Genomic DNA, 14,726 nt, shown 5'->3' with positions numbered 1-14,726 from the left:
TAAGCTTGTGGCCTGGGAAACTTGTACCCACTGCAAACTTCTGAAAATGGCAAAATCATTGTGACTAAGGAGGCTGGAGGTTGAGTGACTTAGGCTGGATTTTAAAGGATTTTCAGGACAGGACAATGGGCTGTGGGGAAGCAGAAATGATTATGGAGCATAAGCAAAGGAAGAGAGGTACAAATGGGGGAAAACAGGAGTGGGAGTCTCCTTGGGACAAAGAACCCTTTCAGGGGAGACACATGGGCAGATATGGAGGATGGCATCAGATTACAAAGGGCCTTGGGGGGAGGGTCCTGACCACCCAGAGTTGGTGCTGTTTAGGGTTGTAAGATCTCAACCTTAATTGAGAGGGGAAACTGAAGCAACACTCACCGAGTGCTTTCTGAGTCCAGGTACTTTGCAAATTATGTACATTTATTTGTAATAACCTTCATGGCGTGCATTATTTCCATTTTACAAATGAAATAAGGCTCAGGGATGTTAAATTCTTTTTATAAATTCAAATGGCTTTGGTTGATGGAACAGGATTTTAAACCTTTGTCCTTGACTTCAGAGCTCTGGCATTTCCCACTGCACCTGAGTCTTCTGTGGTAGATTTTTGAGTGGGGGAAAGGCTGGACAAATTAGCAGTTTTTGAAAGATTGGCTTGGCATAATTGTGACTGATGGATTGGCAAGGGAAGAGGCTAGAGAGCAGAAACTGGAGCCTTCATTTCAGGAGGGGGTGGTATGGGGCCAGATTTGGGAGATGCAGATAAGGAAGGATATAGCCAAGAAACAACCTGAAGGACTGAAGTTGCATAAGATGGATATGATAGATGAGGCAACTTAAAAAAAAAATTTAAATGATTTCCCTCCCCGGTGTCCAATGGTTTCAACTTCATTCTCCATAAACCTGAAGCTATTAACAATCTAAAACATTAAAAGAAGTAATAGCCCAGGGCTTTTCACTTTTTGCAGGTTTATTCAAGGACATCGAGTTCTCATAATTAGTTTCCAGAAGGTATGAGCTCTACCTGCAGTGTTTCAAAGAAACATTTTACCTTTTTGTCAGCTTTTCGATAGGAAAATTCCCTTTGCCACGGTTGTAGCTTGCCGCACATCCAGAGCTACACAGAATGTTCTTTTGTAACATATGGGAAGAGAACAATGAAAGCACAGTGCTCTGAGAGCGCTGAAATTTATGTAATTTATGCCCACGTTTTCATGGAATTTCTGGTAACAGGACATCTGTAAGCTTGCTATCAGCAGTCTGCCACCAGCAGCTGGTCCCTATTTCTGAAGCAGGGCTACATCCCAGGTCTACAAGTGTTTGGCAAGGAGTTAATTTTCTTTTCCTGAGGCCTTGCCTCGCTTACAGCTATATTGATGATGATAAAAAAAAAATCCACTTTCTGGGTAAAACATCAGGTTCGTTGGTTGCAAGCAGTAAAAACAGATGCTGGCTAGCTTAAGCCAAAAAAAAAAAAAAAAGGAAAAGTAATGGAAGATTCCTGGGGTGTTTCATGAGACTGAAGGAAGTTGATGAACTAGGGAAGCTTTGGGTATCTCAGAAAGATGGCAGGTGGGACGTAGTGGACCTGTCTGGAGTCCTGAAATTAATGCAGTCCAGGTCTGAGACTTAGCTCTCTCCCATTCAAATTTCAAATTCCCAGGAGAGAATTTGATGGGCCACTTACATGTGGGGCTCCCCGTGTATGTAGTTTCTAGAAGGAATATCATATAAGTCATTTCCAGAAAAGGGACTCAGTCTGAGTCAGGCAGTCATCCCATGAGATGTCTACAACAATGGCCTTGTACCCAGACAGATCTGGGTTAAACCTCAGCTGTTCTTCATTCATTCAAAAATATTTATTGAGAACTGATCATATCTAATATGACTATACATTTCATACTTGTAGGTGTTCCATAAATGTGGGTTCTCACTTTCTGGAGAAAAAAATATAAAGAAAGTCCCGATATGTGGGTTCTGACAGTCAAGTTTATTAATAAAGTAATAAAGGGGTTATAGACAGCAATTGCCCTTTACTAAGAAACTAGAGGCCTTGCACAAAATTCGTGCAAGAGTAGGCCTTCCTTTCCCCGGCTGCCAGCACCAGCTTCCCTCTGGCACCCGGGACTCAGACTTCTCTCACAGCCCCAGCTTCATATGCAAGGTCATCTAGAATGATGTCCAGAAAGATATCTGGTCTAATTAGCATATTATGCTTTTATTATTATAGATAAGGCAGTCTAAAGAGGACCCTTGATGTAAATACCTAGAGGTAGGTAGGCATCAAGTGGCTAGGTGAAATACTAGGTAATAATTGATAAGATTGAATCTGTAAATGTAAATTCGTACATTTTTCAGGATAATACATAATAATACATGTTGGACATCCCCCGAGGGGTCCCGGACTATGAGAGGGCGCAGGTCGGGCTGAGGGACCCCCTCCCCCATGAATGAATTTTGTGCACTGGGCTTCTAGTCTTTTATAAGAACTCAGATCTGCTGTTGTATGTGAAAGCAGCCATAGATAACATATCAATGAATGAGCATGGCTCAATAAAACTATTTGTGGACACTAAAATTTAAATTTCATATAATTTTATGTTCTTCTTTTGATTTTATTCTAAACCATTTAAAAATGTAAAGACCTTTCGGGCTTCCTGGTGCTTACCGGCTGTGTTCTTCTTACACTGACTGTACAGAAATAGGAGGCAGAGTAAACTTACCCCATATACACCTCAGCTCAGGCTCTTTGCCTCGTCTGTATTGTGAATGGGGAGACATTGAGAGAGAAAAAAAAAAAGAAAAGAAAAAAAAGAGAAAAAAAAAGAAAAAAAATGTAAAGACCTTTCATAACTTGTAAGCTATACAGAAGCAGGTGGTGCCTGATTGGGCCCAGGGGCCATAGTTGTGGCCCAGATCAATAGCATCTTCAGCTGGATCCTCTCTTTCATTCCCAAATTGATAACTTATGTTTTCTCTTTTTCTTTTCTTTATCAGTCTTGCTGGACTTTTGCATTATTATTAATTTTTAAGAAGAAATATTTGGCTTTGTTGTTTTTCTCTATAGTTTTCCTATTTTGTATTTCATAGATTTCTACTCTTATCTTTATTATTATATCTACTTACTTTATGTTTAATTTTAAGTAATCAATTTTAAAGTTCTCTTCTTTACTAATACAAGAATTTCAATCTACATATTCCCCTTAATAAACATTATTTTAGGTGCATCCCATTAATTTTGTTATATTGTATTTTCACATTAATTCTGTTCACAATATTTTAAAATTTTGCTTGTAATTTCTTTGACACAAGGGTTATATAGAAGTATGTTGCTTAATTTCTAAATATTTGATAGTTTTTGGTATTAATTTCTAACTTATTTCTGTTGTGAATATACTCTATAATATTGTACTCTAGAAGAGAACATATTCTATAAGATTTCAATCTTTTGAAATTTGCCAACGCACTTCATGGTATGTAATATAGCTTATCGTGGTGAACATTCTATGTGTGCCTGAAAATAATGTTTATTTTACATTTGTTGGGTTAGCTATCACTATCTTCTGTAGTCATAGATTTTATTTCCTTATATGTCTTAAATTCTGCATAAAACAATGTTATTATTTTTGCTTTCAAATCAGTTGTTTTTTAAAAAATTAAAAGAAGAAAATGTACTTTTAAAATTTACCCATGTATTTGCCATTTCTGGCACTAGTCTGTAGATTCATTTGAATTATTTCTCTTTAGTTTGAAAACTTTACTTCAGGATTTCTTGTAGTGCAGATATACTGGCAACAGATTTTTTTAGCTTTTGTTTATCTGCAAATGTCTTTATTAACCCTGATTTTGAAAGGGTTATTTTTCCTGATATGAAATTCTTAATTAGCATTATTTTTAACACTATGAAGGAGTAATTTCATTTTCTCTGCCTTTCACTGTTTTTGATGAAAGCTGCCATTATTATCATTGTTCTCTTTATTTATAGTTTTCAGCAGCTTGGCTATTATGTAATGTGGTGTGACTTTTCTTCATATTTATCTTGCTTAAAGTTTGCCAAACTTTTTGAATGTGTTGGTTAACTTATTTTATCAGAGATTTTCAATCATTATTTCTTCAAATAACTTTTCTACTCTACTATATTTCTCTTCTCTTTCAGAGACTCCAATTACTTGTATGCTAGACCACTTGATATTTTTTCAAATATAATTGACAATCTGGTAATGGAAAGCATATATTTTCTCCTCTCTCAGTGTGGATATTTCTATTGTTTTGTCTTCAAGTTCATTTATCCTTTATTCTGTATAATCCAATCTGATTTAAGCTAATTGGTATATTTTTTATTTCAAATATTATAATTTTCAATTTTATGATTTCCATTTGGTTCTTTTTAAAAATAGTTTCTACTTTTTTGTTATGAAGCTTCTCTATCTGTTAACTCATTTGCCTTTTTATTTAAATTTTTGCACATATTTTTAATAGCTATTTCATACTTCTTGTCTGTTAATTCCAGTATCTTTGTTATCTTTGGGTCATTTTCTTTTGACTTCTACTACTCTTGGTTCTGGGTCACTTTACATGTATAATATTCTTAATTATATGCTGCTCATTGTGAACAATATATTGAAAGGAGGCTGGATTATGTTATCTTCTTTTAAATAATATTGAATTTTGTTCTGTCAGACAATTAAATTATTAGAAGAACTTCTTGATTCTGTTAGGCTTTGTTTTAGATTTTGTCAGGGTGGGTTTATTTTATCCTTCTTCCTAGGGCATATCCTTATTCAGTGTGGTCTTTATTCCCAAGGAATGGCCTTTCTTGGGTCCCATTTGACCGTATGAGATACTCAGGTTTCACTATTTTGGCTCAGCCAGTGTATCCAGGCATTTTAAAATTGTTGGTATCTCCATTCAGTTTTACTCTCCAGGAGCCGCTGTCTGTTAAGTGTTATGGAATTTCATTCTGCATGCAGACAGCCTAGTGTTTAGCCAAGGACTTGAGGGAAACCTCTATACAATGTTCTGAGGCCCTTACTTTGCAAAATTTTAAATGTTAGTACCTTTTTCACAAAATCCAGTCACCTCAGTAGGACTGCGGTCCTGTGCTTCTCATTTGCTAATGCATGACAACAGTAGTCTCAGATATCTTTTGTCCAATTTTACAGTTGTTTATGGCAGAAAAATAATTCTAATACTAGTTATTCCATCATGTGCAAAAGCAACTGTTACTACATTTATAAAGGATTAATAATTTTTATGGTGTTTTGAACCATTTGTTAACATTTTCTTTATACTCACACATGTTTGTGTAACTTCTGCAATTTTTTCTTCCGCAGTAGACAAGTTTTGTTGTACTCTTGAAGGGAAGTTAATCTTCACCATTATTTTTAATTTTGGTTCTGTCCTATTTGGAGTGTATGAACACTATAGAAATTATACAAGGACATGAACAGATATAGCAGCACATTATTGCTCTTCCTCAAGAGATTGTCTAGTTTTCTTGAATAATGAAAGTCAGGGTAGCTCAAAGAAGCATTAAATAGAGTTAATAAAATAATGCTATTTTTAGGGAGTCACTACTTGAATTATAGTCTGCATATATTTAGCACTTATTTACTAAGCAAACAAATCTCTCAATGGATAATAAATCCTTGAGAGATGGTAATAGAATGAAGGGATTGAGATAATAGTTTTTAATGGATGATAATACATTATTTTCTGAGTGTGGTTAATAAGGACCTGAGTCATACTCTAGAGTGATTTTAATTTTTGACAAAATATGGGCAAAGTAGTCATCTCATTGTACTAATTTTCACTGATAGTTCTTTTAACACTTACCCAAAGAGTGTACTGAGTGCTTATGTTTCAGGCACTGTATCAGGAAGCTGAGAGCTGAGGCCGGGCCTGTCTTGTTTACTATCATATATCCATTGGATAGCAAATTTTCAAGAAGTATCTTTTGAATAAAAGAATGTACGTCCCAGCCCTTGAGGAATCTAGATGAAGGGACAGAAACATAAATGAACTGTTTTGATATAATTTGAGATATATTCTGATAGAAATAGATACAAAGAGTTATGATTAAGTTGGAAGGGACAACTAGGTTTCTCTAATGTTGCCATTCTTTTCAGGACCATTAGTCTAAGAACTAATTCACCCACTAATTTGAGTAAATTAGGAAAAAATTGTAGCCCCCATTTTGGAGAAGTGGTTGAGCCTGGAGTATCTTGTGGTGTCAGAAAGTAAGTGCTGAAAAAAAAAAGATATTTAAAAAGGAACACAAGAGCTGATCTAAAAGAGATAGCAATGGTCCCAACTGAACAATTTGGGAAGCAAAATAAATAGTAATAGTATTGAGCTGCAGCTCAAAGAATAAAATAAATATTCATAAGTACATGCTGATATAAATAATTGAGTGAAAAATAAAGGTATGTTCTTCCTTACAAAGGAACCTCGATGAATAGATATAGGAAGAATGAGGGACAAAAACATCACCAGTAGAACACCATATTAATAATTGCTGCAGACAAAATCCACCGATGCATACTAAAATCTGTGGGGAAAAAGATTTTGCATCATATTTACTCAGGACAAATGGAAAATATTTACAAATTATGAGTGAATTTTCTATAAAAGTCGGAAATCTGGGCATGTTCCATTTTAACAAAGTGATCAAAGTTCAAATCACCAGTAACAACTCACAGAGGCATCATGTACTCTGTTTTAGGATGAAAAAGACCTAGCCCATCTGTGGTATTCTTTGCAAATGTGGATAAACACAGTCTAATCATGAGAAGGCAGCAGACAAACCCAAATGGAGAGACATGCTACAAAACACCTGACCAGTTCTAGTCCTCTTCAAGACTGTCAAGGTCATGAAAGACTGAATAATAGCTCCAGACTGGAGAAGACTAAGGAGACATAACAATGAAACATAACATGGGATTCTGAATTGATCCCAGAATAGAAAAAGGGCATTAGTGAGAAATTGGCTAAATCTGAATAAAGTCTACAGTTTAATAACAATATTGAACCTCTGTTAATTTCTAGTTTTGATAATTGTACTATGTGAGATTACCACATTAGAGGAAGCGCGGTGAAGGGTATATTGGAATTCTCTAGTATTTTTGCAACTCATATATAAGTCTAAAGCTATTTTCAAAATAAAATGTTACAAAAAATTAGAAGCCTTGTAGTTAATCTTGTTTCTTTGGGGACAACCATACACTTTGTCCTTATAAAATTGCTCTTGATAATTGAAATGGGAACAAGGCTGATGTGGATACCAGCAGGTGAATGAACTGGAGGAAATACAAATGCCTCAGGTGTGTATGAGCTTCAGAGACTAGTAATGCAGCCATTGTTAATATTTGTTGTCTCACTCTTTAACTCAAAGCAAGATCGTAGGCTCCACCAGCTATTGGGAAGCCACTCAGAAAAAGAGCAGTTTAATATCTTAGTAATCTAAATGCTTTTTCATCCTTCTGTGGAAAAATTGATAAATGCTTGAGCACAGACCAGAGTTGGTTTGTATTAATAATTTTACTCCTACATACTATTCTAGGAGGGAATCTCAGAGACAGGCAGATAATGAATTGCCAGAGAATATTTTGACTATTAAACCTGTGAGGAGATTAGTAATCTGAGAAAGAACAGAGTCTCCAAGATAGAAAGTTTCACAGATCCTTCTTAAGAGGAAAATGGTTTTCTAATCAAGAAATCTATAAATCATTCATTTTTCAAAAATTAGTAAGTTTTTGTTGAGCAGTTACTATATGCCAGGCATTTTTCATGTGCTATCCCACTTAAACATAAGCAAAACAACTTCTAATGTAATTATTCCCATTAACAGGTGAGGAAACGAAGACTCAGAGATACGTTGTCCAAAGACACAAACTTGGCAGGTAGAGGAGCATCCTTACTTAAATTCTGCATAAAACAATGTTATTATTTTTGCTTTCAAATCAGTTTTTTTTTTAAAAAAATTAAAAGAAGAAAATGTGCTTTTAAAATTTACCCATGTTATTTAGAATTAGAATTAGAGGAGCATCCTCAGAACGGCAAGTTCATCCACTAAATTTGATAAAAGGAACACTTGGTACTGTGTCAGGCTGTGTAATACATGCTGGTTGATGTGTACAGATTGAGAAAGTCTAACTTTAAAGTGGATGGGAGAGCTGAGATAATAACCCAGGATGGTCTGAATCTAGAACTTATGACCTTTGTGTTGCATCAGATGAATTTTGTGGGGTTCAGATGGAACAGGTGAAACTTACACTAGGACTGGATGAGTGGTTAGGATATAAATGGGCAAGAAGAGGTAGGGATGTACCATGTTGGAAGTAGACTAGATTCTTGAGAGTCCCTTTATAATTTGAAGAATTTTCACTCATCTTCTACTATATTTTTTCCTTGAATATGGGTATCTCTTCAAAGAAATTTATCTTCCAAGTATCTTCAAGTCCAACTGATAGGCTAATAAGTACTATTTTCTAGTGATTTATTCTCAGATTCTTAAGAATTTCCCTTCTCTGCTAAGAAATGGCTTAGGATAATACTGTTGAGTTTACACAATGCATAGTTTCCTACTCTCCTATCTCCCTCTATCTGGTAGCCCTGGCCTAAGTCATCCTTTTCTCCCAAAATATTTTGGATTCTGGAAGGGAGGGGATGCTAATGGAGTTATTCACTAAGATCTCCTCTTTTGGCTGTCTGCTTTTCCATAAAGATGATGAATGGGCAGATCAAAGGTAGATCCCTGCCAGACTTTTTGCTTTTCATGTCTCCAATTCTAATCTATTAAGGAAAACTGTTTATTTTAGGATTCAGATGGACCAAGAACAGACTAAGTGAACCCTTATCAACTAAACCATTGCTTTTACCATGAGAAATTCTAAAAGTTAAACAATTACTTTATTCCCACAAACTGAGCAATTCTTGTGCTGAGTAGAGTATGTACCATAAATTTTACCTTGAAAGTAAGAATTGAGCAGATTTATAGAATACTTGAAGTAGTCTTTTGTGGACATTAAATAGAGATTAAAAAGTTTGAATTCCAATGTCATCCTGCAGTTCCCATCTCTGCAAAAGTTGCTAGAAAAGAGATTGACTTAATCAGTAAGCACTTGTTAAGCAAGTTAACTTCTTTTCAAGCATTGTGTTAGGTATGAATATGATATTGCATTTACCCCCAGAAAGCTTATAATCCAGCGAAGAAAGCTAACTATGAATAGTCACAATGTACTGTAATTTCATACTGCTAGGATAAAAGTATACATAAAGATTTGGAGAGTAAAGAGAGGGCAGTGATCACCTCTGGGGTGGGAATGGTTGACATAAAGCCAAGTGGATTCATGGTAATCAATAGATCAGAGGTTGGACTATATATATGGCTTGGTTGGAGTGAAAGGTTTGCCATAGTCTGTTCAGCTGTTATAACAAAATACCATAGACTAGGTCAGTGGTCGGCAAACTCTTTAGTCAACAGAGCCAAATATCAACAGTACAACGATTGAAATTTCTTTTGAGAGCCAAATTTTTTAAACTTAAACTATATAGGTAGGTACATTGTTATTAACTTAATTAAGGTACTCCTAAGGCTTAGGAAGAGTAACACTCAAGGGGCCAAAGAGCCGCATGTGGCTTGCAAGCTGCAGTTTGCTGACCACTGGACTAGGTGATTTATAAACAACAGAATATTATTTCTCATAGTTCTGGAGGCTGAGGAGTCCAAAATCAAGGCATCAGTGGATTTTATGTCTAGTGAGGGCCCTCATCCTGGTTCATAGATGGTCATCTTTTGTCTCTCCACTTGGTGGAAGGGTGAGGGCTCTCTCTGGGGTCTCTTTTACAAAGGCAGTAATTTCATTTATGAAGGCTCCATGGTCATGACCCACTCACCTCCAAAGGCCCCATCTCCCAATACCATCATATTGGGGGTTAGGATTTCAATATAGGAATTTTTGGAGAACATAAACTTTCAGACCAAAGCAAGGTTCTAGTATGACTATTTCCAAGCATCAATATAGGCTACTAAGACAATTTCCTGAATGAGCACAGCTTTAAAAAATTGTTTTGAAGGCCAAACTAATGCCATGAAGGTAAGAAAGAATCATTAAATAAGGTCAGCAAAATTCCAGGGCAGTTAGGATGTTGGTCACTTTTATTTAGAAGAAATAATTTTGAGACAGTGATGAGACCTGGTAATGACTAGGCAATGCTGGCTTGATCACCTTTATTTTCTATTTCCTCCTGAGACAGTCTATGTGACACATCTTTAAATGTGAAATCTTAGAGAACAGAGACATGCCCCACCTGACCTTGTTTCAGTACTTTATATTTTAATGATAAGAGCAAGAAACAGCATAAAAAGTAATCTACTTCTAAGTGCTAGTGGCAAATTATTGTTGATAAACTAGCTGCTTTTCTTGAGTGTTGATTCACTGTCATGTCAGTTCTGCACTCTCCACGATGCACATGTGGGTTCTATTACATTAACTTCATCAAACATTTACTGAGAGCCTGTTGTGCACCAGACACATAGTCTATGGGATACAAAATAGATCTGGAAAGCTGAACTCAAGAAGAGTGTTGGTTTACCTGCAATGGGAGCCTGAGTAAACTTCATGTGGTGCCCATGGAATCAGCAGATTTAGACACTAGAAATAGAATCCCTGTGGATATTACCATTTGAACATTGGTAAGCCAAAGGAAAAGGATGCCTTTTGGTACCAATGTACCTAACAAATCATTTGTGAAATTTTAGCCGAAGACCTTGAAAATTGATAGCTGTCTTCTATTTTTCATACATGAACACAGTGCAAGAAACATTGTATTCTCTTTCTCTTTCTAAGCTCTAAGCAATCATGCAAACATAGTCCACTATGCATCAACGTGTTCTGGAGAATGTTGCAGGCAATGTATGTTCTGTAAAGCACAAACAGAGAAGTGGCAATCAAAGACTGAAGGGCAAGACTGGATTCTGATTTTTAAAAATTTCATATAAGCCTAACCAATGGACACAGAAACCAGGGGCAGTAAGGGCATGAGTGGGGGCGGGGGGCAATGAGGGGATAAGGACACATATGTGACACCTTAATCAATAAAGAAAAAAATAAAAAAAAAAATCAGTGTGTGCCAGTTTGCTTTGCAGTGTTGTCTCTGGTGACCTAGCACAAGCTTCTGTGGATAGAGAATGACTTTTGTCACCTGTGACTGTCAGTGGCTTGCTAGAGCAGTGGTGATAGCTTCTGAAGGGATAGCAATTGTCAACTTATCATAAAAATGGCATTTGGAGAGTACCTAGAACTGAGAGGAGAATGAACTAGAACATAAAGGATCCTGATTTTGTTCTGAGTTTCCACATGCTATACATTTTTAAGACATGTCAGTATAAACCTTTGTCTAACATATTAACTTTGCTAGATCTATTGTCATGTATGGGTCAGTTCCTTGTAAGTTTTTATTTTCATATTGCTGAGAACAAATATTTGTCTTTTAAAAAATTTCTAGCTTATAGTAATTCTTTTCAGACTTTAACTACTTATACTTGTATTTCTCTATAAAGTAGCTAATCTATTATTGATGAGATTGTGAAATAAATTTAGTCTAAGCTATTACATATATTAGCAATACTTAGTATCAAGAGTCTCAGGTTCTCTTTAGTTAAACAAAATATACATTTCTTTTTGCTCAAGAAAAAAAGAGCATTGGTTTCATTTAAATTACCTGTTATTACAAAGTCAAAGGATTCTGACAACTCATACACCCAGAACAACAGAGAAAAATATAGATATTTGACAGTTCCATAGTTAGTCGAAACAAATTATTATCTTAACAGTTGGTATCAGAATTTCTCTTAAGGAAGACTGTTTAAGGAAAATTTTGATAAGGTGCTTAAACAAAAAGTGAGACACTTTTTGTTTAGTAGGAGGTAACAACAGGCTTAGAAAGCTTATTGTTAGATATGAAAAAAGCAGATTGGAACGAGGAAGTAAAAAAGGTAGGAGCGATGTGATAGAGTGCCCGGGGTGGTTCAGAACAGGGATGTGTAATATTCAATTTTAAGTTTTTGTGTTGTGGTAGAGTAAATTCCCTTTATGTCCCTCTTGCAAATATTCAATAAGCTCTACTGCACACAAAGGCTCTGTCTGTGTATGTATGTGTGTAGAAAGGAGGGGAATATGAGAGAGAGAGAGAGAATATGAATCATGAAAAGGGACTGTATTTTATGTCTGTGCTGAAACTCAGGGTAGAAAAGAAACAGGACCAATAGGTGAATCAATTTCTCAGCTGAATGAATTCCATAAAACTGTGGTAGAGGTGACCAAGATTTTAGGTTACCCCCACCTCAAACCTTGAACTTACAGATATCCTTAGGAAGCCATTGGACATTTGAGTTAGTCTTATCTAGATCTCTAGTGCCATATCATTCTGTTTTATTGCCTCCACAGCACTTGATATTGCCTGAAATAATCTTATTTTATCTGTCCCTTTATTGTTTATTTTTCTATATCTCCACCTTATCCATCCTCCCCAAACTGCCCCTTGAATATAAGCCTCTCAAAAATGGGCTGTTGCCTGTCTTGTTCACTGCGGTAGCCCCAGTGCCTGGCACAGCACCTAGTTCAACAGTAGGCACTCGGTGAGTATTTGGTGAGCGAAGGATCTTCGAACTGCCTGCATTATATGCAGCTCATACTGAAGTTGTTCTTTGAAAGTTTACTCTGCTTATGGGCAGTATCATGCAGTTTTGCCTGTATTTAGATATATTTCTCTTCAAATGTGTTAGTTAGTGATTATTTCTTATAGTTTTAAGTTAGTTTGGGGTAAAAAATTAGAAACTGACACTTTTATCTTTATTTCTAGAAAATGTCCTTTCTATCCCTCTTTATCCCTGAGCCCCTCAGTATTTCTATATCAGCATCACCATGTGCATTTCTGATTCCACCAAGATAGTGAGGGAGTTGGAAATGGTTAACTTATTTAAGGAGATCAGGGTGCCCTCCCGAGGAGACTTATGTGTCAGTGGATGGAGTGGAGATGGAGGCAGACCATGTCATGAGAGTGCTGTCCATACTCCCTTTGCCTCTCCCTCTTGTTTTATGTTTATTGCAAAGATTCTTGGTAGCTGGAGACAGACAGGGACCTCCACAAGGATCAGATTCACATAGGAATGGAATAGCTCACTAAGTTGCCATTTTGATCTGGAAGCAAAGTCTCATATTTGAGAATTGCTATTGCCATTTTCCTCCTAATGTTGAACATTCTCCTGTCAAAGATTCACATTTTTGTATGAAGTTTGATCCCCCAGTTTTCGACATCTGGATACTATTCATTGAACCTACACTTTCACTCTCTCTCCTTGGCATTTTTTGCTGTTTCAAATATCCCTAGGGAATAGGGTTGTCAGATAAAATTCAGGACACTGAGTTAAATTTCACATAAACGGTGAATAATTTTTAATATAAATATGTGTCATGCAACCTTTGGAACATACTTGCACTAAATGATTTATAGTTTGTTTAAAATTCACACTTCACTGGTGTTTTATTTGCTAAATCTGGCAACCCTACTGAGAGAGAAAAGTCACTTGGGGATGAGAAGATGAAAGCCATGGTTAGGACAACTGTAGGATCCACGCAGTACAAGCCTGTGTCATGCTGGAAAGAATGTGACACACTGCGGCACATCACACTGGCAAGAACTGGACTTCTTCTTTAGCATTTTGCTTTTCAAAACACGTGCCAAAGTAATTTCCTAGGTTGGGGTAATGAATTCCAGATCTTTTAATTCCACACACTGTAATTAGCTGGATAATAATCTATAATTATTCAAGGAAAGCGAGCCCATGTATAAATTATTAGAGTGGTACACTATGCTCTTTCTGAGGAAGAACTTCTGGCCTTTTCTAATGAGAGGTGGCATTCAGAATCCTCTGGTGAGCGTTTGGCCTTCTCTGCTGGGCTATCAGCCTCCTGCCTTGGCCATCCTCCTGGACTTCTCTCACGGTCTTTGGAGAGGCCAGGCAGGTGATGCTGGATCTGCTGAGTCAGGAGGTGGCACAGAGCCCAGACAGGCCTTCAGAAAGCCATGTGAGTTCTGTAAGCAGAAGGCCAGGTAGGCACTTCTGCAGTCGCTGGAGATGCAGGCGCCCACAGCTATATAGCCTGGACATGGGGAACCAGTCAGGTGGCAAGTGGAGGACATCGTGTGGGTAGGGTCCTTTGGCACACCTCACATCCCACGGCTATCACCATGGGCAATGCTTTCAACACACCTGGACATGGGGAACCAGTCAGGTGGCAAGTGGAGGACTTGGTGTGGGTAGGGTCCTTTGGCAGGGGCAATGCTTTCTACACAAGGCACCTCCATCCAGGTACAGCAACTGTCAGAACTGTGATGTTAATAAAAGTTTATCATTCAAGTTTCACCAATTACCTTCTCATTCCTGTAATGCCCCTGTATGCTTGATTATTAACATCTTACTTCTTATTCTCTAAAGAATTTGGAATTTAAAAGTCAAAATCTGGCAAGGACTTTTTTTTTTTGAGAAGCAAGAAGCAAGTTTCTAACTGAAATTTCAAACATCATGGAGACCGACGGGGAGATATTCTAACCATTAGGAACTTGGCTGATCGTCCTTAGTTCATGTCACATGAAAAACTGATATAAGGCAAGTCATTTCTTCATCTTAGTGACTGTTGAGTGTCTCAGAAGGAATATGAGGAGAGCCA

This window comes from Myotis brandtii, unplaced genomic scaffold (assembly GCF_000412655.1).
Source record: "Myotis brandtii unplaced genomic scaffold, ASM41265v1 scaffold571, whole genome shotgun sequence".
Taxonomy (NCBI): domain Eukaryota; kingdom Metazoa; phylum Chordata; class Mammalia; order Chiroptera; family Vespertilionidae; genus Myotis; species Myotis brandtii.
This window is presented reverse-complemented; position numbering follows the sequence as displayed.